Source organism: Lygodium microphyllum, chromosome 17 (genome assembly GCF_053477565.2).
Source record: "Lygodium microphyllum isolate KBCC chromosome 17, Lygodium_microphyllum_v1.1.10, whole genome shotgun sequence".
NCBI lineage: Eukaryota > Viridiplantae > Streptophyta > Polypodiopsida > Schizaeales > Lygodiaceae > Lygodium > Lygodium microphyllum.
Genome location: NC_141151.1, coordinates 83,723,463 through 83,748,062, shown reverse-complemented (window position 1 = coordinate 83,748,062; position 24,600 = coordinate 83,723,463).

Here is a 24,600-nt window from a genome sequence, read left to right as displayed (position 1 = left end):
CTAATTATTCACTAATAATGATGAGTAATTATTCACTAATAATGATGAGTAATTATTCTATAAGAGCTCTCTTCTTAAAGATTGCTTCATATGCCACATTTTTTAAATTTTAGTAATATTCATCTCTTGACTCAAAATATCAATGTTCCTTTATGCTACTGAACTCATACTACCTACCCTCGATTTTCACCACCCTCGAGAGTTTAGATATTTTACCTGTTGAAAAAGAAAGATACTGCTCGGAAAAGAGATGTGGTGGGGCCAGTTTTCTTGCTAGCCTCAATGCTTCACTTCTTGGAACTTTTTTTTCTCCATCATTGCTTACTAGCCTCAATGGTCCCTTCAAAATACACTAGATGAAGGCATTGGGCAACCCATGCTGTAGGCAAACTTGCCCTACGTTCCACCTGAGCTTGCCATCAACCTTGCACCCCATTGCCTAAGGCCCAGCAACATCCTGGTGCTATGTAGCCATCATGTTGCCACTTAGTAGCCCCATGGTTGACTCCCCTAGAAAGCCTCATTGGTCGCCCCTAGACTCTCCCGCCCACTAAGCTATGTCCACTACTTCGTAGTTGGTTGCATCCCTCAAGTCGAGAGTGCCATGAAGAGGCCTGCAAACGTGCTACCTGTAGCTATCTTGGTCTTCTCAAAATTTTCTATCAAATACTCCCATATACCTTGAGAGGTTGAAATATTATATACATCAAGCATAAGAGATTCTTGAAGAGTAGAAAGAATTTACCAACAAGCTACTTTTTCACATCTGACCCACTCATTATAAAGAGTTTTTCATTCTTCGAGAATAGGTCATTTACTTAGAAGGGTATTAACATGAGCCAAATCAATTGGTTGAGGCGAACATTCATAATTACTAGAACAATATCATGCAAGTCATCACCTTCAAGAATTAGCACATCCTTACTTTCCACCTAAGGAATCCTTTTCCTTGAAAGTGAGGAACGAAATGTTGTGTAGAAGGAAATCCATTGACAATTATCTAATTTGACATAGCTGGCTAAGAGAATACGTACAATATAAGATCACACAATTTGCACACCATGTACAAAATGAGGAGATGAAAATGCAGCATAACAAATCGTATGCACAAGGTATGCTATAAGGAAAGAAATTTGGTTCAAAAAGCATACTCCAAAAGAAAGAGATGCAAGATAGACAAAATGTGGGCAAGAATAAAGTGACCCAAAATAGACAAAACATATGTTAGGGAAAATCGGTCTAACATAGACAAGAAAAATGAACAACACTAAAAAACGCTATGGCTTCACTTTTTGGCCAATAATAGATGATGATCTGTCTAATTTTGCTAGAAACGTAGAAATGCAAGAGTGAATAATTGTGCTCAAAGGGTGGCGCAGCAATGCGCGAACATCTGGGAGACATTAGAAGCCCTCAAAGGGTGGTGTAGAGACTTGAAGGCCATCACGACGACTCGCCGATGTAGCATGAGCATGACTTCTCCACCTAGGTGCGTATTAGCACGACAACTAGTATTTCTATGTGGGTCCAACTCAGATAATTAACATGCTAACTCCCTTGTTTTCAAAGCTCGAGGAGCTTCGAAAACATGAGCTCCATGTCTGCAAATTATATACTTGATTGGCCATGCTTTGATTAGTTTCTCCGTCCACTGTGTATTCTTGAATCTCATGTGTATTCTTGAGTCGTCCATCATTCTTAAGTCGACCTTATCCAGGTGTGTATGGTTGAGCCGACCATTATATGGAGCTTTGGGAGCTTTGAAATGAGCTCGCAAAGCTCTAAATAATGGTTGGCTATGAGAATATGGTTGCTATGATCACCATGCAACTCCGAAAGGCTTATGGTCATAATGGTTGGCTATGAGAATATGGTTGCTATGACCATGAGAATAATGGTTAGCCATTCATTCCCAAGGGGAGAAAGTTGGTGACATTGTCAGGAAAGAAGCCAAGGTGTATGAACCTCAGGCCCATTTCAACTAATCGCAATGCATGATTGGCAGAGGAAATACACAAATTAGGGGATAAACCGGGGTGCAATACATAGGGCTAATATAACTAGACGGAGATCAATTATAAGTTAGGTGGCATGATCATTTCTCATCGGATGTGAGGTGTGCTAAAATAAGAAAGTGAGTGTTGTGTTTTGAGGAAAAATTAGACACTTGGAAAGAAACTCCACAAGGGGTAGCTTGTAACTCCTTGTAAATAAATCTAAGGTTCTCTAATAATATGCACATAGAACATATGGCATAGAACATATGGTAGAATTGTTCCATAGTTAGGAAGTATGGGTGCAATATGCATAGAATTTTTCTTTTTTATTAGATTTCACACAAGAAGGTGGATTTGTATCGTGAGCATGCTAGTGGGCAGGTATTTCTCAAAGAGACAGACCGTCTCCACTGCTCCCTGCCTTACGGATTCAATAGAGAATTTCTTCATCTCCTTCTGTGAGATCCATTGCACTAAATTTGATAACCTGTAAATCGCCCCATGTATTTCTAGAGCTAGAGCAACAGTTTGACGAGGTCCATCAGGATTTCTCGAAATAGATTCTGAAAAAAGATGAACGGATTTGTGTGACACGTTTGTATTGCTGTCCCATTGTGAACAGGTGCATGAACTCATGTTTTTTTTAAATTTTATTACGACATGGTACATGTCACAAAAGTTAAATCTCTCTTATACGTGATTTTGAACAGGTAATTTTCTATTGAAACCCTCGACAACCTCGATGGTGGTATGTTATACCTTCAGCTCCCCGAAGTGCAAGAGTATATGATCAAAGCACTGCTCCTAGCATAGATGAGGACAATATGTAAATAGAGGGGTCGATATTGCAAGGGGTGGAGGCCGCCAAAGGCTTGGAGCACGTAGAGGAGCCAAAATCGGGTAACAATGATGGAAATACAGGAGTCCAAGAATTCTTTGAGAACGATTGGCTCATCCTTTTGTGGTGACCTGTCTGTCGGGTAATAATGATGGAAATACAGGAGTCCAAGAATTCTTTGAGAACGAGTTGGCTCATCCTTTTGTGGTGACCTGTCTATCGACCTTCCAGTGTATGCGGAGTTGTGTCAGGAGATTGACATGGAACCATAGGGCACTTCATACTTGGAGTATCCACCTACTCAATTCGTTGATGAATCGCTTATAAGGATACATAAGATATGCATTTTAAGTAAGATCATTTTTTAAAGATTTATATTACTGTGCTTTGCTTGATTTATATTGATTAGGCTAATGTGCAAATGATCTTTGTGGATATTTAGATCAACACGATGAGTCGAGAGATGAGCGATGAGGAGCTACAGGAGATCTTCACACGTATGTCTCCAGATCAGATGATTCGATTCAGAGATATGGTGGATTAGGAGCTATCTCTCGGACACCATTAGGCCATTCTGTTAGATCTACTTTGGCGTGCTATGATGCTTCAGTTTTCAATAGACAAGGTCGACACTCCAGAATTGGGCCGTCGGACGGAGGGAGTGGTTCTGGGGGATGCCGTGGAGATGTGGATGTAGTGAGCCTGGCTCAAGACATAGGTGCTACTTCTCACTCTTGTGCAGGTTCGAGAGACGATGGCTCAGGTGGTTGTTGTGGAGATACCGATGCAATGTCTTTGTCTCGTTGTTCTACTGGAGTTGCATTACATATGGGATTTGTCACACCTATGGGGATGTCTACTCCAGTCATTCCAGCTTTTGCTTAGCCATCCACAGGTGGCACCCCTATGGGTGCTACTCCGAGAGATACTACCCCCATAGGTACACTAGATGTGTCTCTTGGATATATCCAGGAGCATGGTTGAAGGTGGGAGAGGACACATCTTAGGCATATCCTAGAGGGGTATTGATAACAGTAGCGCGTGACGGCGAGAGCACGACTAGAGGTAGGAGTGGTCCATCATCTTGGGAGTAGTGGCCATAGGATTTATTTGGAGGACTTTGTAAGTTTTGCTTTTGTTCTGCTTGCTTACTATTTTGCAATCGTGTTTCTAACAATTGTATTTTATTTTCTTTGCAACACTCCATTACAAACCGTGATCCCACCGGCCTGGAGACTCGATATACAGAGAGACACGGTCTCACTACATTGATCAACCGATTGTATGGATGTGGAAACCCTGTAAGTCACTCATCTTTCTTGTCCGTAGTTACTAATTTTAAATGCATTATTGTATGGTGGATTGATATGTGGTTATTTCTTTTTTTTGCAAAGTTCGTTCGATGCTCCTTTGCGGCGAGATGAGGTTTCGGATGGCGAGGATTTATAGCTCGCCCTTGGATCCGTGCAACGCACATGCTCTTCTTTTTTGATCATGTGATTTATGTAGGCATTTTCTATGCACTATGTTATTATCATCCTTTGTATCTTGCCATGATTGTACCGTCGCTTTCATTATGCGATCTTGTATTTATTTTATGTATTAGTTTTATGGATTCAAGTACACTTTGCCTTCATTTAGATGAGCATTGTACACATTATTAAAACTCTTTTGTATGGCCCAAATAAAGTACATAGTGCTATTTGTGGTACAAATTTTTTTCCCCCTGTTACCGTCGCAAATTTACTGCATGCATCGCTATTGGCGTCACAATGTGCATTGCAAAGCGTCGCATATGCGAATAGCGACGCAAATAGATAGCGACGCTGATAGCGACTATTCTATGGCGTCACTAATACCAACATTTTTGGCAATGATGCGGGCAAATTTCTTTATAAACATTTTCATTGCTTTGAATGTCGATATAAGGCTTGTATCTTGTAGTGTGTTTTTTCTACTTCTCTAAGAGTTTGTTAAGTTTTTAGATGTTAAGAGAAACACTATAACTTTTATGGTGAAATGAGATAATTGCATATACATAACCAATCATATGGGGATTAGAGCCACAATAGTTTGTTTATTTTATTATGTTTTGGATTGGATGGAAGGTGTAAGCTTAATACTTTGATTTTTCTAATGTAGAATAATGTAATAGAACCAAGAGGCAAGGTATAAATGTGCCAATTAAATGATAAGATTGACTCATGTGAGATGTATTTAGAATTACTTACTCAAAGTAATTTACAATCTAGGGACCCTAAAAATAGAGAGAGAAGGGGGGCTATGGAGAGGAAGGCAATTAACTTTAGCGGATGGTTAATTCTTCAAGAAATACCAACATAAACTTTTGATATAAGTAGAATTAGAGTGGAATATTCAAACTAACAAATCTTTTATCCTAGAATAGTGCCCTTAAGAGAAGGCACTATAATATTATCTCATCATAAGACCTTTTGGGTTATTCTACCTTTGATTTAAAGAGAGGGTGAGAAGAGATAAATACATACATACATATATATATATATATATATATATATATACACACACACACACACACACACACACACACACACACACACACACACACAAATAGAATTACTTTATCCAATAGAAAGTGAATATAAGTGAATATGCTAATGGAAAAAATATCTATGTCAGGCACCTACCAAGAAGACAAAATAAGTCAATTTCAAGTTAAGACAAACTACTTTAGATAGAATAAACCTTATGAAGTGCTAAAGAGAACATATTATACAAGAGGAAAACTAAGGGTATGGGATGTAAATTTTTGCTAGATCTTGCTAGTTGGATTTTGTTTAGTGAAAGGATGTTGAACCCATAGTGGAAGAAGAATTCTACAACTTGTCAACTACCCACTTCTCCTACCATATGGTGCTAGAGGAAAGTCACGTGCCCAAATCATCTCCTCTAGAGGCAAATAGTGCTACAATTGAACACCAGTATAGTGTGACCATTGGAAATAAAATATTGAGGGTTCAACAAGAGAAATTGAGTGAGAGATTGTTGGCTACTTTGACCTCAATATCGGTATCCATGCCTCTAGGACACTGAACATGATTGAAGGATAAATGCAACCAGAGATATCAACCCCACAAGACCACAACATTGATACACACATACTCAAGAAATTCACTATATGTATACCCTATATATCACTTGTGTTCAAGGCCTATTTATAAATATCCTTATCTGTGAATTTTTCCTTAATAAAACATAACCCTTCTCTATTTAATCTGCAAGTAACCCCTTTATATGTAAGGAGTATGTAAGTAACCCCTTTATATGGGACCCTTTTGTATATAAAAAATGTTTAAAACTAGTATTTTAAAAATCCCTTATGTTGAACCCACACGATACATACATATATTTATGACTGACCTCCCCGGGCTCACATACCTAGTCTAACCTTATAACATTCGTATTCCCCCCATCACTTGTGAATGGGGGCTTGGGGGTGGGGGTAGGGGAGGGGAGGGGGATTTTAATCTAAATTTCAAACTTTAAAAGTTTAGAAAAACTTATCTTCATCGAGCAGTCACCACCACCTCGATTCATGTTGTCATCACATTATGATTAATCATGTCTTGCAATGACCATTGAACGAGCATGCCTTCACCATCGATTTCATTGACATTTTGCCCAAACCACTGCACATAACCATAATCTCTTAACCTTGTGAGCCAAACACATCTACTTCAATGGAATCATGTGAAGGAGGGAGAGCATTGGATCATAACGAGGGGAGAGAGGAAAGGGTAACCCCCCTCCCAGGATTTTAAAGTCTTAGTATGTTAATCCTTAGTATGAGTATTTTTTTAATCTTATTCTTGGTACATTGTATGTATGGATGTGTATATGTGTGTAAGAGAGGGGGATTTAATAATGGGAAAATACTAGCTACACTGGCTAGTATATAAGGTGTTAGGGACTTGATTTTTCATTATCAAATTTAGCTACACTAGCTAGTATATAAGGTGTTAGGGACTTGATTTTTCATTATCAAATTTTAATACAAGTCTCCTTTCATCTTCATCTCCTTCTCCAAGCTCTCATGGCTTCTTTCTCTCTCTTTCTATTTTTCTCTCTCTTTTTCTAGTCTTTCTCTCTCCTCGTCACTCTCTTTCTCTCTCTTCCTCCAGTCTTTCTCTCTCTTGTGCACACTCTCTCTCCCCTTCTTCTTCTTCTCTCTCTCTCTCCTGTCTCCTTCATTACAAGTGGTATCAGAGCTCTAGTTCTTATCCATTTAGTTACTTTACATGCTCAGTTACCATCATTTTCAGTTTTAAAATCCAAGAAGCTTCAGGTGCACAGTGACAGGCACAAAAATGGAGGAGCATTGAAGAGATATAGGTCAAGGACCAAGAGGATAGTAGTCAGAAGCATTAATGGAGTCCTTGGACCAAGATTGGAGGCTGGAACACCACATTTAGTAGGTCGTGGGTCATTTTGTGCCAAAATTGAAGGTAAAATTTTAGAAACCGTGATCACAAGAAGTAGGAAAGAGTTAGTCCTGGTTACTTTTCATGTGCAGTCTTCTCTCTCCTCATTCTAAAGTTTCTACGAAGCTTCCATGGAGGAGAAACACCATGAATCCTTCAAACCTCAGCTCCAATGATCTTCAGCACTTTCATTGAGCCTCACAGGGATCAAAATCACCATCTCAAGCTGTCCAGGGACTGGCTGGACTCTTCTTTTCTCTCCAGGAAGCAGCCCGCAATTTTTGGCGCAAATTACGGGCTACATCCTGGGCAAACCAGCAGAGCTGATCAGTCTCCTTCTTCATCCTGGTCTTCTTCTCCATGATCTGAGAGATCATTCCATCAAGATTAAAGTCACCATTTCATACTCTTGAGCATCCTTCAGCCTCTGAAACCCTAACAGGTGCAGGCCATGGACAGCCATGGATTCTTCTTCAGCATTCACACTGATTCTTGAGGGCTTTTGCCTTCCTTGGTCCCAGGAGCTTGTATCTTCAGGAATCATTGAAGAAGCAAGTATTTAGAGGCTTATATTTGAAGATGGAAGCAAGATTGCAAGCTGGACATTTGGGGCAGCCATAGCCATGGACCACGACCTTCATCTCCTTCAAGTTCCCTTCAGGATTGGGTCCCGTGGCTTCAAGATTGGATTCTTTACCGTCAATGGAGCTTGCTTATTCAATGGGAAGAGCTATGGATTACGGGAAGGCATTATGGGGTGAGATTTTGGGCATTCTTCTTCTATGATCTTCAAGGCATGCTGAGAACTATTGGAGTTCAACCTTTCATTGAAGAATCAAGCTTGAAGACTTAATTATTGGCTGAAATTGCATCATGGAGCTAATGGGAGTATTGGAGACCGACCATGGAGACATTGGCTACTGATTCTTAGCCAGCTTCACCAATTTAAGAGATTTCAATGCCTACATGCTGTCAATTTAATTTCAGTCATTCTCTTAGGCTTCCTTGGATTTAAAATGATCCATTCCATGCTGGAAATTGTTATTACTGTTCACTGATTGCCTCATCCTAACCTCTTGACTTGTGATGATTGCTTGAACAATATTAATCCCTGAAAATCCATTGTAAATGAGGTGAGTTAGGAGTGAGTCACTGCTTGGTAAGCCCTCTCCTTATTCCCAATTCAATTCCATGCACCTCATGAAAATAATTATTTCCAAGCTACCCTGCATAGCATGCTGATTGCTTAAATAATAAATGTCTCCCATGTATACTCCGAGTGAGGAAAAAGCCCGATGCCAGGTGAGGTGGCAAGACAAAAGAGGGGTGACCCCCCCCTTGACACTAAAGACCCTGAAGGGGTGCACAACCCGGCCCGGGGGGAACTTTGCCCACCTCCCGATGATCCGGGGCCCAAGTCGCTTGCAAGTGCAGGTACTCACTTGAAGAATTGAGATATTGACTTGGCACTGATGTATATAAGTATTACTGGCTACAAATGTATGAAAATTCTATTGAGGATGTATTTGCAGACATGGGATTATATATGCAGTCAATGGTAGTGAATGCAATGCTTTGGATGTATGAGAGATGCCTATGCTTGGAAAAATGGTGCTAAAAGATGCTTATGACATGCTCAGTTCTGGAATAAGGCTACAAACAATGAAATTGGATGATTGAGCAGTGCATTATGCCACGTGGGATGACCCTTCAGTCATGCATTGACAAGATAATCCATTGTAACCCATTTCTTAACTCCTACAGCAATTTACTTGCATTTATAGAGGTATACCTACTCTCAAGAACTCAGATGCAGGTCTTGCAGAGTGTCCACATGCCCTACTAAGGGCTTAGATCAGTTTTGGAACTCTATTTGGACTCCACAAAATACTTACAAGTCAAAACAGGTCTCCTACAGGTGTAGACAGGCCTCCTATTACAGAATTTTATACAGGTGTACTTTTCCTATTACAGAATTTTCTGTATAAAATCTCAGAGTGCATGCTTATACTCAGTTTGAAGAGGGCATCCTTGGCTCTAGTTTGAACAAAAAAGTAGGTCAATTGGAGTTTCCTAGCTCAAGTTATAGCCAAAATAGTGATAGGTGGTCTAGTGGACTACACCTAACAATGGCAGGGAATAAGGGAAAAACTAAGGCAAATGATGACCTGCAGCAACAAATAAGGGATGCACACACCCCGAGGGATAAAACTAACCCTGAGGTGGAAGAGGAAGATTATTATCATGGCATGGATAGCCTCAGTGCACTCACTAATACCCTCAGTTCGCATGAGACAAGGCACGTTGAGAGACATAGAGAATTGATGGAAGGCATTGGTCAGATGAAGACCACTGTGGACACCCTTGCTACCCAGATTACTAAGTGGATGGAATCCCAAATGAAAGGGAAGGAACATGAAGATAGATCGGGTATGCATGTTGAATGAGTGATGGTTCCACCAGTGAATGCAGCAAATATGAGCTCTCAAGGCATTTTAGGGAGAATTGGCATTCCTAACAGCACTTTTGAACAAGGAGAGCCTTCACATAGACAAGAGGAGCCCATGAACAATGCAATGAGGGGGAATTTTCAGTCATCACAAGGTCCCATGCCATCTATACGAGCTCAAACATCTTTTGGTAGAAACTTCTCTAACAATGGTTCATTTTTGGGTAGCCACATGGATCAGCCTGAGTTTGGATATGTGGGATAGCCACCTAATCATGAAAGAGAGCTGAGAGACAAGATTGTCTTCTCAAAATTCAATGGCCAATCATCATCCCCAGCTAAACTTGAAGAGTGGCTCTCCAAGATTGAGGACTATTTTGACATCCTACCCCGTAATGTTGACCAGAAGATCCATTTTGTAACGATCCATTTGGAAGGATTTGCACATACATGGTGGAGGTACATTAAAAGAGAAAATCAGCAAGTAAACTCATGGGAAGCATTCAAGGTACTCATGGTGCAAGTATTTGTCTCACCGGTGGAGAAAGAAAAGCTTGCTCGCCGATGGTACGGCCTTGAACAGCGTGGTCTTACTGTTAGAGAATATATAAATCAGTTCCTCAACCTTACCATGTATGTTGAGTCGATTAGTGATGATGCCAAACTACACAAGTATGTGTATGGGCTGGATCCCCAACTCTCGGCCGATGTTTCAGCTCAAGACCCATCGGATTTGTTCAAAGCTATTGAATTGGTTGAAAGGTACTCTCGTAAGTATCGTCAAGATGCTTCATTTTAGTATGGACAGCAAAGAGGGGCATCTCAGCCAGTGTTTGGGCAGCAAAGAGGACACATGCACTCATATTCTGGACAACAAAGAGGTGCTGTAAGGCCAGGCCAGGCTAGTTTGGGACCAGTTATGGTGGTGGTAACATGTCATTCAGCACTCCAAAAATCTCCACATACCCTACTTTTAATGCTTCAAGACCACAAGGCAATTAAAGGATAGCAAATAGTTCAAGAATGGATGATAGGCAAGGGGATGACAGAAATAAAAATGCTTCAGGCTTTGGTAGTCCAAGATCCATTCCCATGGATTTGTATAAATAAAGAAAAGAAAAGGGGATTTGTTTTAAGTGTGGCGAGAAGTATACAATTGATCATGCTTCAAAATGTGCTTTTAGAAATACTAAGGCACGGATTCACAGCATGTTGGTATTTGAGGACTCAGAAGAGGACCCTGAAGATACACATGCTTTCATGATGATTAACTGCTGAAATAGATGATGTTGATGAAGAGTTTGCTCAAGAAGAGTTCTTTGATCCTGTTGATTCATTTCCTTTTGATCCCGGTGGCCATTTATCATGGAGTGTGGGTAGAAAGATTGAACCACATGCTAAAACACATGCTCCCACTGCTTATACCATATCAATGGATTCTTGGACAGGATCCAGAAGCCCTAATACATTGCGTATTAAGGGCCAAATTCATGGGAAAGATGCGTTTATACTTGTGGACAGTGGTAGCACTCATAGTTTCATTAACAGAGCAGTCGTGGGGACAGGCTGAAGTGTTTTCCCACTGATTTACAGCAACCATTAAAGGTGCAAGTTGCCAATGGGGATGAAGAAATTAGCACACAAGTATGCCCTGCTGTTCATATTCAGTTTGCTGAAAATTTTGGACAGTAGTTGGATTTAATTGCATTAGAAATGGGGCCTATAGACATTGTCTTGGGTTGTGATTGGCTGAAAACTTTAGGAACTATAACCATGGAATTCTCCTTGCTTTATATGGAGTTTTTCAGTGCGGGACAGCTCATTCACTTGCAGGGAATTCAAAATGATAGTGAATTTCAGCTCATTACCAACAAACAACTCAAGTAGGAGTTCAAGAAACGGTCCCAAATCTTTGTATTGCAATTAAATAAAGAAAATCCAGATCAATCCACTAAAACAGTAAAGAATTCATAATTGAAAACTCTTTTAGAAGAGTACAAGGACCTCTTCCAAGTGCCCACATCATTACCCCCTATATAGGGCGGTTGATCATCCCATAAATCTGGAGCCTTATTCAAAGCCTGTGAACAAGCCACCTTAGAGATTGTCTAGGTGTGAAAGAGAAGAAGTTGCCAAACAAGTCAAAGAATTACTGGACATGGGATTCATTAAGCCTAGTTCTTCACCGTATGCTTCCCCTATGTTATTGGTCAAAAAGAAAGATGGATCTTTCAGGATGTGCATAGATTACAGGGATCTTAATAAGATCACCGTGAAGAACAGGTACCCTATTCCGTGCATAGATGACTTGCTAGATAAGCTCAAGGGGGCTAAGTACTTTACGAAGATAGATTTGAGGTTAGGCTATCACCAAATCCGCATGAGGGCAGGTGATGAAATCAAAATAGCATTTCGGACTGATAGGGGGCTTTACCATTTCTTGGTCATGCCTTTTGGGTTAACTAATGCACCGGCCACCTTTTAGAGCTTAATGAACAAAATACTTCAGCCCTTTCTTTTCAGATTTGTGTTGGTCTTCTTTGATGACATCCTCATCTATAGTAGATCACTGGAGGATCACCTTTGGCATATGAGGTAGGTCTTTGATGTATTGAGGCAGCACAGGCTCTTTGCCAACGAAATAAAATGTTCTTTCATGCAGACGGAGGTGGAATACTTGGGGCACATCGTTAGTGAAGATGGAATTAGGGCTGATCCTAAGAAAGTGCAATCTATTAAAGACTGGCCCACACCTGCAAATACCACTTTACTCAAAGGATTTCTTGGTCTCTCATCATTCTATCGCAGATTCATTAGGCATTATGCCACTATTGCAGCTCCCCTGACGGATAGACTTAAGAAAGAGGCCTTCTCCTGGGATGCCATAGCTTATAAGAGCTTTAATCAGCTTAAAGAATTGCTTACTTCAGCACCCATCTTGGTTTGTCCAGATTTTTCGAAAGCATTCACTATTCAGTGTGATGCCAATGGCAGAGGAATAGGAGTTGTATTGTTACAAGAGCATGGGGTTATAGCATTTGAGAGCCGCAAACTTGCTGAAAATGAGATGACCATGAATGTATACGACCAAGAAATGTTGGCCATTCTTCATGCCATTAAGAAATGGCACCACTACTTGTATAGCAGCAGATTTAGGGTCAAGAGCGACCATAGGGTCCTCAAATACTTCCTCTCCCAATCTAATCTTACCCCCAAACAAGCAGATGGGTAGCTACATTGCAGAACTATGACTTTGACATTACACATACACGAGGAAAAGACAATGTAGTTGCTGATTCATTATCAAGAATGTGGGCTTGTAAAGTTTAAGCCATTACAGAACTTCATAGTGACTGGATAGAAGAGCTTCAGGAGGCCTATTTGTTAGATACTGATTTCAGCCACATTTTTTAGAAATTACAGCAAGGGCATGTAGAAGAAAACTCTCAATATCAGCTCAAGAATGGTCTCTTATGGTTTCAAGGCAGGATTTCCATTCCATACACTTCCCCATTCAAGCAAAAGATCATGCAAGAGATGCATTCTTCACCTACAACTGGTCACTTGGGCATTTTTAAAACTTATGACAAAATTGCAAAAAGCTTCCACTGGAAGGGCCTATGGAAGGATGTAAAAGATTTTGTTTTGAGCTGCATGTCATGTCAAGAAAATAAAGACAACACCTTAAAACCAGCCGGTTTACTATAGCCATTGCCTATGCCCGAAGGCAAATGGACACATATCACTATGGACTTCATAACCGGCTTACCAGTGACCAAGAAGGGGTGGAACAGCATTTATGTAGTTGTGGACAGACTCCCCAAGGTAGCCCATTTCATTCCTACAAAGATCCAATATAGTGCTTCTCAAGTAGCTAGCCAATTCATGGAACATGTTTTCAAATTACGTGGCTTACCACAAGTCATTGTGCATGACCGGGATGCTAAATTCATAAGCAATTTTTGGCTGGCAGTTTTCAGCTCTATGGGCACTCAGTTAGCTCCTTCCACTGCTTACCATCCACAAACTGATGGCCAAACAGAGAGGGTTAACAAGTGGCTAGAAACTCACTTGAGGCATTTCTGTTATGATATGCAAAGCACTTGGGACTTGTGGTTGCATTTGGCTGAGTTTGCTTATAACAACTCTATACACTCTAGCATTGGAGTTTCACCATTTGAGGCATTGTATGGATATAAGGTACCCCTCCCTATGGTTATCTTCAATGATAAAATAAACCCGCAAAGCAAGGAGGAATTGGATAAAATGTAGGCCTTACTTCAGTAGTGCAAAGTCAATTTGAAGAAAGCTCAGGATCAAATGAAGCTATATGCTGATGATAAAAGAAGGGATGTTGAATTCCAGGAAGGGGATTTAGTGCTCTTGAAGGTGCCCAAGTCCAGATATGCCACCCTTAAGGATGGATCCAACAATAAATTGGCACACAAGTTCTATGGGCCATATCGGATTATCAAAAGAGTGGGAGACTTGGCATATCAGTTGGAACTACCACCATCCACGAAAATTCATAATGTCTTCCATGTGAGCCAATTGAAGCCCTTCATTGGATCATCAGTGGATTATGTTGAGGAGCTACCACCGATAAATGAAGAAGGCATTATTCAATACATACCCGAGCAAATCATTGGACAAAGGGAAAAGAAGCTTCGCTCTCATTCCATCCTGGAATATTTGATTAAGTGGCAAGGTTTACCACTTGAGGAAGCTTCTTGGAGGCTAGCTTCAGTTTTGGAGGAGTTTCCATATCTACTAGAAGCAGATTTGGCCGAATCTAGCTGACTATGGCCCCGTTTTCTCCCAGAATGATTGCAAATAGCTCTCTATTTCAAAGTAGATTTTACCCTGCACTATGGACAGCAATGGATATCATACATGGGCTGAAAGTACTCTTCGAGAGCTCCGTTTTGATGTATGGCCCACCCCGATCGGAGTCTCCTACAAAAAGTTATGACAGATTTACTACAGCAGGGTCCTGTAGTAAACAGCTTGCTGTCCACTATCTGCAACTCATATTCACTCAAGATACTTGGGTCAAATTTCATTTTTATAATTTCTCAATAAGACCCATGTAATATACATACCCCAATGACCTGACATACACAATAATACCTCTTCATTCATTTGTAAACCCCTGTAATAATGCAGCAGAGTAGTACTCTGATCTACTCCTACCTAGTTAGCATAAGTGCCCAAATTGTTTTTGAGGGCAAAAACCTTCGGGTGGGGATGGAATGTAAGAGAGGGGGATTTAATAATGGGGAAATACTAGCTACACTGGCTAGTATATAAGGTGTTGGGGATTGGATTTTTCATTATCAGATTTTAATACAAGTCTCCTTTCATCTTCATCTCCTTCTCCAAGCTCTCATGGCTTCTTTCTCTCTCTTTCTATCTTTCTCTCTCTTTTTCTAGTATTTCTCTCCTTGTCACTCTCTTTCTCTCTCTTACTGCATTCTTTCTCTCTCTTATGTACTCTCTCTCTCCTTCTTCTTCTCTCTCTCCTGTCTCCTTCATTATAGTGTGTGTGTAGAGAGAGAGAGAGAGAGAAAGAAAGAAATAAAGTTATATTAACGTCTTCTAAAGACCAAAACTGGCCTATGAGACAAACTGTGATACAACTGATTAGGTCCAGCTATCCAAAATAAAAGTGCTGAATGAAAAGCTAAAAACTGGAAACTGAAAATATGGTGCTGTGAGTGTGATAAGTGTCGTGTATGTGTATGTGCATATGTAGCTCTGGTACTCCAGATAATGGCTACAAAAGGGGAACAAATGTCGGTTGTGATAGGAGAACAACTGTCGGCTGTGATAAAGTGGTGCGATGTGTATATGTAACAGATGCAGGGAGATATACTATCCTGGGATGTAGTAGCAGTCGTCCAAGTCGCTAATAACAGGTGATCTCTCCTGGATGCAGGATGTGGTACATCGGCGGTGGAGAAAGAGCAAACTAGAGGTCTGAGATCCAGTGTGTCGAGTGTCGTCGGATCTCAGTCTGCTGTCGATGTAGATCAAGAATCCTCCGGATCTCCTGTCGGTGTGGCTGTGGGGTTCGAAACCCACGGATCCTCGTGCGGCGTCGGGTACGCTGGTCCTCAGCCTGCTGTAGTGTGAGCCCAGAGGTCTGGTTGGAGGCTGGTACAGTAGCTCTCACTCTGTCTGTTTGAAAGAACTGTGTAATAGTCGTCTGGGTGGGCCCCTCTCTGATTGGGACCCGCTGTGTGCTCTGCTCTCTGATGTGCCATGCCTCTCCCAGAAAATGGCCAAATGATCTCTAATCCATATCAATCATACATCCTTGAAGTGAGCTGCTCAATGTGTATCTAGATCTCAACTCTGAGTATGCCGGGCATCTGAGAACAAAATGCTCCTCACTCTCCACCTCTGATCTGCAAAGGGGGCATATCCTCTCCTCCCGTGGGATGCCACTGGCTCTGCCACTCTCAATCATAAGCTGATGTGATGATACCCTGAGCTGTCCAATAAGAACTCTCAATCGATGTGGCATATAGATCTGCATATATCTCGGAATCTCTATGAATCCCTGCTCTAATATGCTCAAGAATTGTGTATAATAATGTGCCATCTTCGATCGCAGTGGCTATGCAGGGCTGACCCATGTCCTCTGTATATAAATATGCCATATCTCCTGTCTGATGACTCTGTTCCTCTCAGAGAGAGAGAGAGAGACCCGAGGAGGTCAATCATAAATATATATATATATTGCATGGGTTCAACAAAAGGGATTTTTAAAATACAATTTTTACACTTTTTTTTACATACAAAAGGGTCCCATATAAAGGGGTTACTTATAGATTGACTAGAGAAGGGTTATCTTTTAGTAAGGAAAAATTCACAAATAAGGATATTTATAAATAGGCCTTGAACGCATGTGATATAGAGAGTATACATATAGTGAATTCCCCAGAGAGAGAGAGAGAGAGAGAGAGAGAGAGAGATAGTGTGTGTGTGTGTGTGTGTGTGTGATAGAGATAGTGAGAAAGAGAAAGAGATGGAGGAAGAGAGAGAGAGGGATAGAGAGGGAGATAGATAAGGAGAGAAGAAGATAGATATAGAGAGCGATAGATAGATTGAATCAAGGAAAGTGGATAAAGAAAGCTTCTAAACTTCTATTAGAGAAACCTCCTCTCCATTGAAGACCATGTGCTTTTCCTACTCTTTCCATCCATGGGTGAAAAACTCCTAAAGCTACATCACCTATACTATATTGACCTTTCTATTAGCAATTCTCTATCAAGATTGCCAAACCTAAGGAGCATTACATAATGGCCCCCAAGAGAAGAAGCTCAAGAACTATGAGTGTGGGAGCATGAAACATAGTAGCCAACATTGACAATGCACCAACTCTGCCAAACCAATTCTAGGTTCTCCTATTATGTACAAACCCTTGTAATAGAAAAGAATGTTTTGATGCTCATTTCGAAAGAAGAAAGAAGTTATAGTTTAGAAAGTATTTCAATTTACGATTTTGTAAGGCTTGACTTGGATTAATCAAGTAAATCAACTAGGATATTGTAACTTTAGTTAGACGTATTGATATTTAGGGTATAAATCTTCCATAAAAAATACTCATGATTATATTTATCTCACATATACATGGGATAATCCTTTTTGGAATCCTCATAAGGACTAGAAGGCCATTGATTATTAAGGGAAAAACCTTCTTTATAGGTACATCACATTATGTGATAGTCGACCACAAGAGTAATGAGACCCAAAGGCTATCCCCGTGATAGGAGCCATTGACAAAATAAGATAGATCTTTTGCCTAAGTTTTTAAAGAAACTTCGATACAATACCCTTCCCAAGGGATAATCCTAAAGGAGGGAAAATGATTTTTGAGACTAAAGTGTTGAAAAGAGAGAAAGAGGTGGCCTTAATCCCCAATTCATAACCCTATGTCCCATCCTTAGAATTCCAAGAGACTACCATCATCATGTCAACTTGAAGGAAGTGCAGAAACTCCTTTGAGTCTTCATCAATATGTAGGAGAATAATAAAAGATAAAGCTACACAAGCACTTGAGATCCATCGACCAAAGGATTGAAACTTTAGAAGCTTGAAGGATTAAGAGAGTGTAAGCCAAAATGGAAAAGCATTTCAGATATAAGCAGGCTCAAAGAGTATGATTAAGATGAGCATAAGAAAGAACCTTAGTTCCCTAAGAAAGTTGGAAAATTTTCAAGACTTTGGAAACCCTAGGAAAAATTCCAAGTGAAAGAGTAAACCTGAGGATTACCTAGGAATTACCTACTAGGGAAAATTCCATCCTAAATTGTGCATTTAAAGGATTGATTGATGCACTATGAAATGATATGTTCATATTTGTAAAATTTAGGATTATAATTGAATCTTAACAATAACATGTTGATGTTGTTGCACTAAACCCCCCCCATGGGTAAGATTGGCCCCATTTTTTGTTAGAGGTCTCTCCATAGGGTGAATGTTAGGTTAGTAAGTGGTATGGGTGTCAGGCAAGCTCTAGCAGTAAATTCCTTATGTGTGTAAGACTTGCCTGATCCATATGAGCCCAAGATTGTTATCCTAGAAGGCCCTGTTACTAGTTAAGGGCATAAAACTTAGTCAATTATATTTTTGGACTTGTTTGTATGGACAAAAAAGATATTGTAACAAAAAAACCCTTCAAGATGAATAAAAGACTGTTTTACAAGAATTTTTTTAATTGTTTGAGTGTTGTGATTTTAATTTATTTGAAGGATCTTATGTTTGAGTGTTGTGATTTTAATTTATATGAAGGATCTTATGTTTAAATGTTAATTAAGGAAGGTGCCTTTATATATGTACATAAATATGATAGATAATTAAATAACTAAAGAATTCCCAAAAAGGAAAGCGAAAGGGTGAAACCCCAATGGTTCATCCTAAGGCTATGGTCTCAGTTATCCAGGAGCTTTTCTTCAAAGTCGTATTAGTTAGAAAATCGCATGTTGATTAATTAGGAAAGCTAGTAGGACCTTGATTTGTTGTCATTTTAGGGGACTGAAGTGAGACTATGCCCTACAGACAGAGGGGTTGATGTGCGGCACTCCCACTTGTTTTTGACTCTCCTCGAACCAAATGCGACATGGGTCTGCTTTGGTTTGAGTAAATTTGCACAAATCAAATGCTCGAAGATCAATGCTAGTAGGCCATTAGGTGATCTTAGTTTATGTAGGGACCCGGATTAAGTTTGATCCTTATGGGAATGGCTAGAACCTTCCCCTATGAGGTGGACTCAAGTGAGTCTAGGCACCAAACTCCATGGTATTCCAAGGAATCTTGGACAAAATCACTTAGAAATATCTCTTGATGGACCAACAAAATTCGTGCCACTGAGGGATCTTTAGTCGGGCATGTCACATGTGGTATCAGAGCTAAAAGAAAAGTAGGCACATTGAAAAAAATATATGAAAAATTTTGATACATTAGGCTTCTAAAGGTTTTCTTAGTGCTAATGTGGAATGGACTTTTGGTAGAGTGGTCAAGCTTGGGAATGCTTTTTGGTATTGCAAAGCTATGTATATGTCAGCAATGCATTCCTCTGACTTCAATTGGAGAAGAGAAGCTATGTGCAACTTGGACTAGCTATATGATTTTTCACCATTGTATCAAGAGAGATGATGGGTTTGGAATATGCAATTCTACTATGTTAATGCTGATTATCTTCCCTACATCCACATCAACTTGAAGAGAATATAGTGGATAGTGTTGGGGGTAATGTCGCCTCCGCCTAGCTGCCCGTGTATTACTACACTAATAGTACCCACCACTGCACACTGTAGGTGGCGGACATTTGTCACAATCACTTATTCTTTATTCTTTTAGTTACAGTTTGAATAAAGGAAGGCCAGCCACACATTGTGGTTGTTGGAGTTCCCACTTTGAGTTTCACTCTCTCTCTTGCTCTTGCTCTCCATCCGCCATAGCTCTCACCGCCAAGCTTCTTCCTCCTGGGTTCCACTTCCCTTTCAATTGGTATCAGAGCAAAGGCATTCGAGCTTTCTCGGCATTCTCTTCAGCCCTGATTTGAAGAGCTTCCAGCTTCAATGGTAGCCATGGCACCTTCATTTGCAGGTATGTTTTGATCTCCCGCCTCCTCCCCGAGCTTTCGGACCTTCATTGGCACCTTCCAGGGCTACATCAAAGCCCCCTCGACATTGCCAAGTGCTCCCGAGCACTGTTGAAGACCCCCCCAACCCCTAGGAATAGCAACGCAAAATGTGGCGCATTTTTAGGGGGCTGGGCTGACCTGCTCTTGGCATTTCCCGTCTCTTCCCCGGCTTCCTGGCACTCTTGGCAACCTTCCCGATCATTGTTGGACTCCCCGGAATTAGTGCTTGTCTCCTGGTGATCAATTCGAGTGCTTCCCCCTTCAGTCCTTGCTGTATACACAGTCCCATGATGACTGTCAAAACATGGCAATACTTGACATTTACTGTTTGATGCTTCCTGGCATTGCCCGTTTGACACCTATTGATGCCCGGGTGTTATGGAATGCTATGTATATGCTTTGGGATTGATTTTGGAGCATATTTGGGCACTATTTGAGCTTCATTAAATAGTAAATATACTGATGTAATACAGTGGGCTGAAGCTCATTTACTTGGTGTATGCATTGGTTCTTGGATACGGGGTGCTTATTGGAGGCTTGAATGATCATACCAATGTATTTGGAGATTGTCAAATGCTTCTTTTTGGTTCTGGAATGCTTTTGAGCTTGGAATAGGCTCCGCCTTGGTCATCATTCACTGGCATTTGGCTTCAGTTGGCATGCTTTGGATCAATTTATGCCTGTTGTCACTGCTTGACATTTGGGCTTCTTGCATTTATGCTTTGGTCAGATGTGGATCCCACTTGGTTTGCCCATGCTTGACAGTTACTTGGAGCTTCATCTTCAGATGTATTTGAGCATTTTGGACCTACTGGGCATTACATTTGGCTGATAGCTACATGCTCTTTGAATGCTTTCAGGCTTATGCTTTATGGGTCTGAGATAGCTTGGGATTTATGCTCTAGATGTTCCCTACTGGGATTTGGCATGTCTGATGCTATGTACTCCATGTATTAGAGCCATGTTTTCTCTCTTTGCATTTGACTTTACTTCATGTGGAAGCCTCTTGGTATATTCGGATGTACATAGAGTCTTACTTATACTTGAGCTTGAGTTTGTGGGACAGCTACATGCACTTGCTCTCTTGAGAGCTTTATGTCTGCAGTTAGTCTATAGTGGGCTGATTTGATACGCCTATTGGGGCAGGCATCTATCTCTATCACATGTTTGTCATTTTTGTATGCATCTTGGATGGTTATGTATTGACCTTCTTGCTCTATCAATTGTGCTTGTGCTTGGTCTCTTCTCTTACCTCGAGACCCATTACATGCATGACTTCTAGACCTATGAGATGTCTCTTGCCTTACAGGTTATTGGTTTGATAGTTCTTGGTACCTTCTTGCCCCTTGACACTCATTGTTGGATATATCTTGCTACCTAGCAATGACAGTGACATATGTATCAGTGATTGCTTTACTTTGGGACAATTTTACATACTACTGCCATTTTATTATAGCAAGCTCAAATCTGTAGATTTCGAGCACTTCTATGAGGGTAATGCTTACTATTTGATGTTATCTTGGTCATACTTAGTGGATAGGTGCTTCTCTTAGTGATATCCACTCTTTCAGCCAGTTTTAGCAGTGGTTTTAGTGCATTTTTTGTTAATTACAGCAACTTGCAATTTTGCTTTTTTGCTTTGATTTGGGACAATATGGCTGGTCATTTGAAAGACACATCTCTCTTTAACCTTGTTAAGTTGGATGGTACCAACTATGGGTATTGGAAGTCCCAAATATGGCAGATTTTGGTGCAGAAGTTGCAGATTAAACCCTTGCGTTTCAAGGGTGTTAAACCTAAAGATATGGATGATGATGTTTGGATGGAAGTTGATGAGCTATGCAAGTCTACCATTATCTTGTCACTCTCAGAAGAGGTCCATCATAATGTTGTTGAAGATGAGAATTAGAGTGCATGGGATTTATGGGAGAAGATTCAGGAGCTCTATGCACAGCAGAGTCCTGTGTCACAGATGTATTGGCTGAATGGACCTTCGCATGAAGGAGGGAACCTCCCTATCATCTCATTTCAGTCAGTTTCATGCTATCATGAAGAGTTCGTTGTCATAGGGTATTGAGTTCAAAGACAACTTGCACCTGTTATTTCTGCTTGGCACCTTGCCTGAATCATGGGATATCTTCCATATTGCCATATGCACGAACAAGCTTGATGGGCTGAAAATCAAAGTTGTTGAGAGTGCTTTATTGACTGAGGAAATCAACATGAGAAACAATGATACTTCCTGCACTTCACATGCATTGACCCTTAGAGGTGGCAGACATGGCAGGCATGATAATGATCATAAGGACAGGGACTCTCAGAAGTCCAGGTTCAAGTCACGTGGTCGCAGTAAGTCTCATGGACGAAAGTCTGATCTTACTTGTCATTATTGTGGGAAAGCAGGATATATTAGGCCACAGTGCCATAAAATGCGCGATGATAAGCGCAAGGAAAAGGGAAAAGAGAAAGTGCAAGAAAAGTATTTTGAGTGCAGCATTGTACCTGCAAAGTCCAATGTGAAGATAGAAGAGGTTAATGTCATGTAGGCCACTGATTCAGATGACGATTACATACTTGTAGTGTCTTCATGTGATACCTTACAGGCTTTCGAGATACATTCTATGTATGCGTAGTGCTGGCTCTTGGATTCAGATGCGTCATTTCATGTGACACCTTATAGAGATTGGTTTCATTCCTATCGTACCATCTCTGGTTCTATGCGTCTTGGTGATTACATGTCTCTTCACATTGTGGGCATTGGAGATGTTAGGCTACTGCAGTTTCTTTCAGATAGTTCCTTTGTTTTGCATGATATACGCCATGTACTTGCGTTGACTCGCAGCCTTATGTCAGCTGGACAGCTTGATGATGGAGGGTATTTTGTATCTTTTGGAGACTTTGCATGGAAGATTACTCGTGGCAGGCTTGTGCTTGTAAGAGGTGCCAAGTATGGTAGCCTCTATCCCTTACTTGTATATGGAGCTACCTTAGATCATGTTTTGTCTGTGGGTTCTATTCTCCATGTATCCCTTTGGCATGCTCGTTTGGGGCATATGTCCCTTAAAGGAATAAAAATGCTTCGTGATTTGTAGTATCTTCCTCCTTTTGACTCTTCGCATTTTGATTCTTGTGATCATTGTTTGTATGGCAGGCAAACTAGCAATATGCATAAAAAGTTTGGTAAGAAACGCATGGGTGAGCCCTTGGCTCTTGTGCACTCGGGTGTATGTGGACCCATGCCATGTCAGTCACTTGGTGGGGCAAAGTACTTTATTACTTTCATAGATGATTACTCACGTAACGTTTGGGCTTATCCCATAAAGAGAAAATCTGATGTCTTGGACACATTTCACCATTGGCTTGCACTGACAGAGAACCAGTCTGGGAAAAGGCTAAAATGCTTAAGGTTAGATAATGGGGGTGAGTATGTATCATGTGCTTTTGAGCAGTTTTGTGATGAGCGGGATATTAAGCATCAGTTGACCGCCCCTTACACCCCTCCCCAGAAATGGTATGGTTGAACGTATGAATAGGACCATTCAGGAAAGGGTCTATAGCACGCTTAGCCAGGCTGGCTTACCGCAACACTTTTGGCCTGAGGCAGTTACTACTGTAGTGCATCTCATTAATAGGTCGTCTAGCAGTGGCATTGACCTTCAGGTTACAAAGGAGGTATGGGCAGGGAAGCCCCCCTCTTATGATCATTTTGTTGAGAATTTTCCAATCACACCCTATGTATGCCCCTTTGTATGGAACAGCCATGCTAGGGAGATGCAGTCCATTCTAGGAAGAGAGACAAAATCCCATATGCATAGTGGATATTAAAGGGTACCAAAGAACTCTATATAATGATGTACTTGAACTATCACTTTCATATGATGATAATGCAATAGTGCTTGTCTCTTATGTCAAGTGTCTGTATCATTGTTGTCCATACACAAGATTGTGTTTATGAGTTCAAGTCTCAATCTTGAAACCTAATTCACTTGTGCAACAGTTGTCTACATTGTCATATCAACATGATTTGTGTCTTTATCTTCCATCCTCCATAGCTACCACCTTTGTCATGCTCTAGATCCCGCATCTCTAACACATTTGCGTTTCTTTGGATGTGAGGCATTCTGCCATGTGCCCAAGGACAAATGCAATAAGTTGGATCCTAGAAGTGTCAAATGCATTTTCGTTGGCTATGGAGATGCAAGAGAGATGGGTTACCATCTATGGGATCCGCAGGCATGAAAAGTGATCCGCAGCCATGATGCCATCTTTCATGAGGAAAAAATGTATATACAGTCTGAGAAAGTGGTTGAGGTAGGTAGAATTATCTTTCAGAAGGAGCCACCTGCTCCCATTCAGCCCGCTCCATGGCCAGCTAGACAGCGTGCAGCATCACTTGATGCTCATGGCCCAGATGTTAGACATGCTGATGTTAGACAAGATGTTGGTCAGGTAGCAGAGCCTGGGTTGAGGAGTTCCACTAGAGATAGACGACCTCCTGACCATTTTGTGCCCTCTATGGATTATGTACTGGTTACAGACGCAAGAGAGCCTCTCACTTATGATGAGGCTATGCACATGGGTGATTGTCACTCTTAGGAGATGGCTATGCAGTCTGAGCTTGACTCATTGCATAAGAATCAGACTTGGGATTCGGTTTCCTTGCCTCAGGGTAAGAAGGCTTTGCGATGCAAGTGGGTGTACAA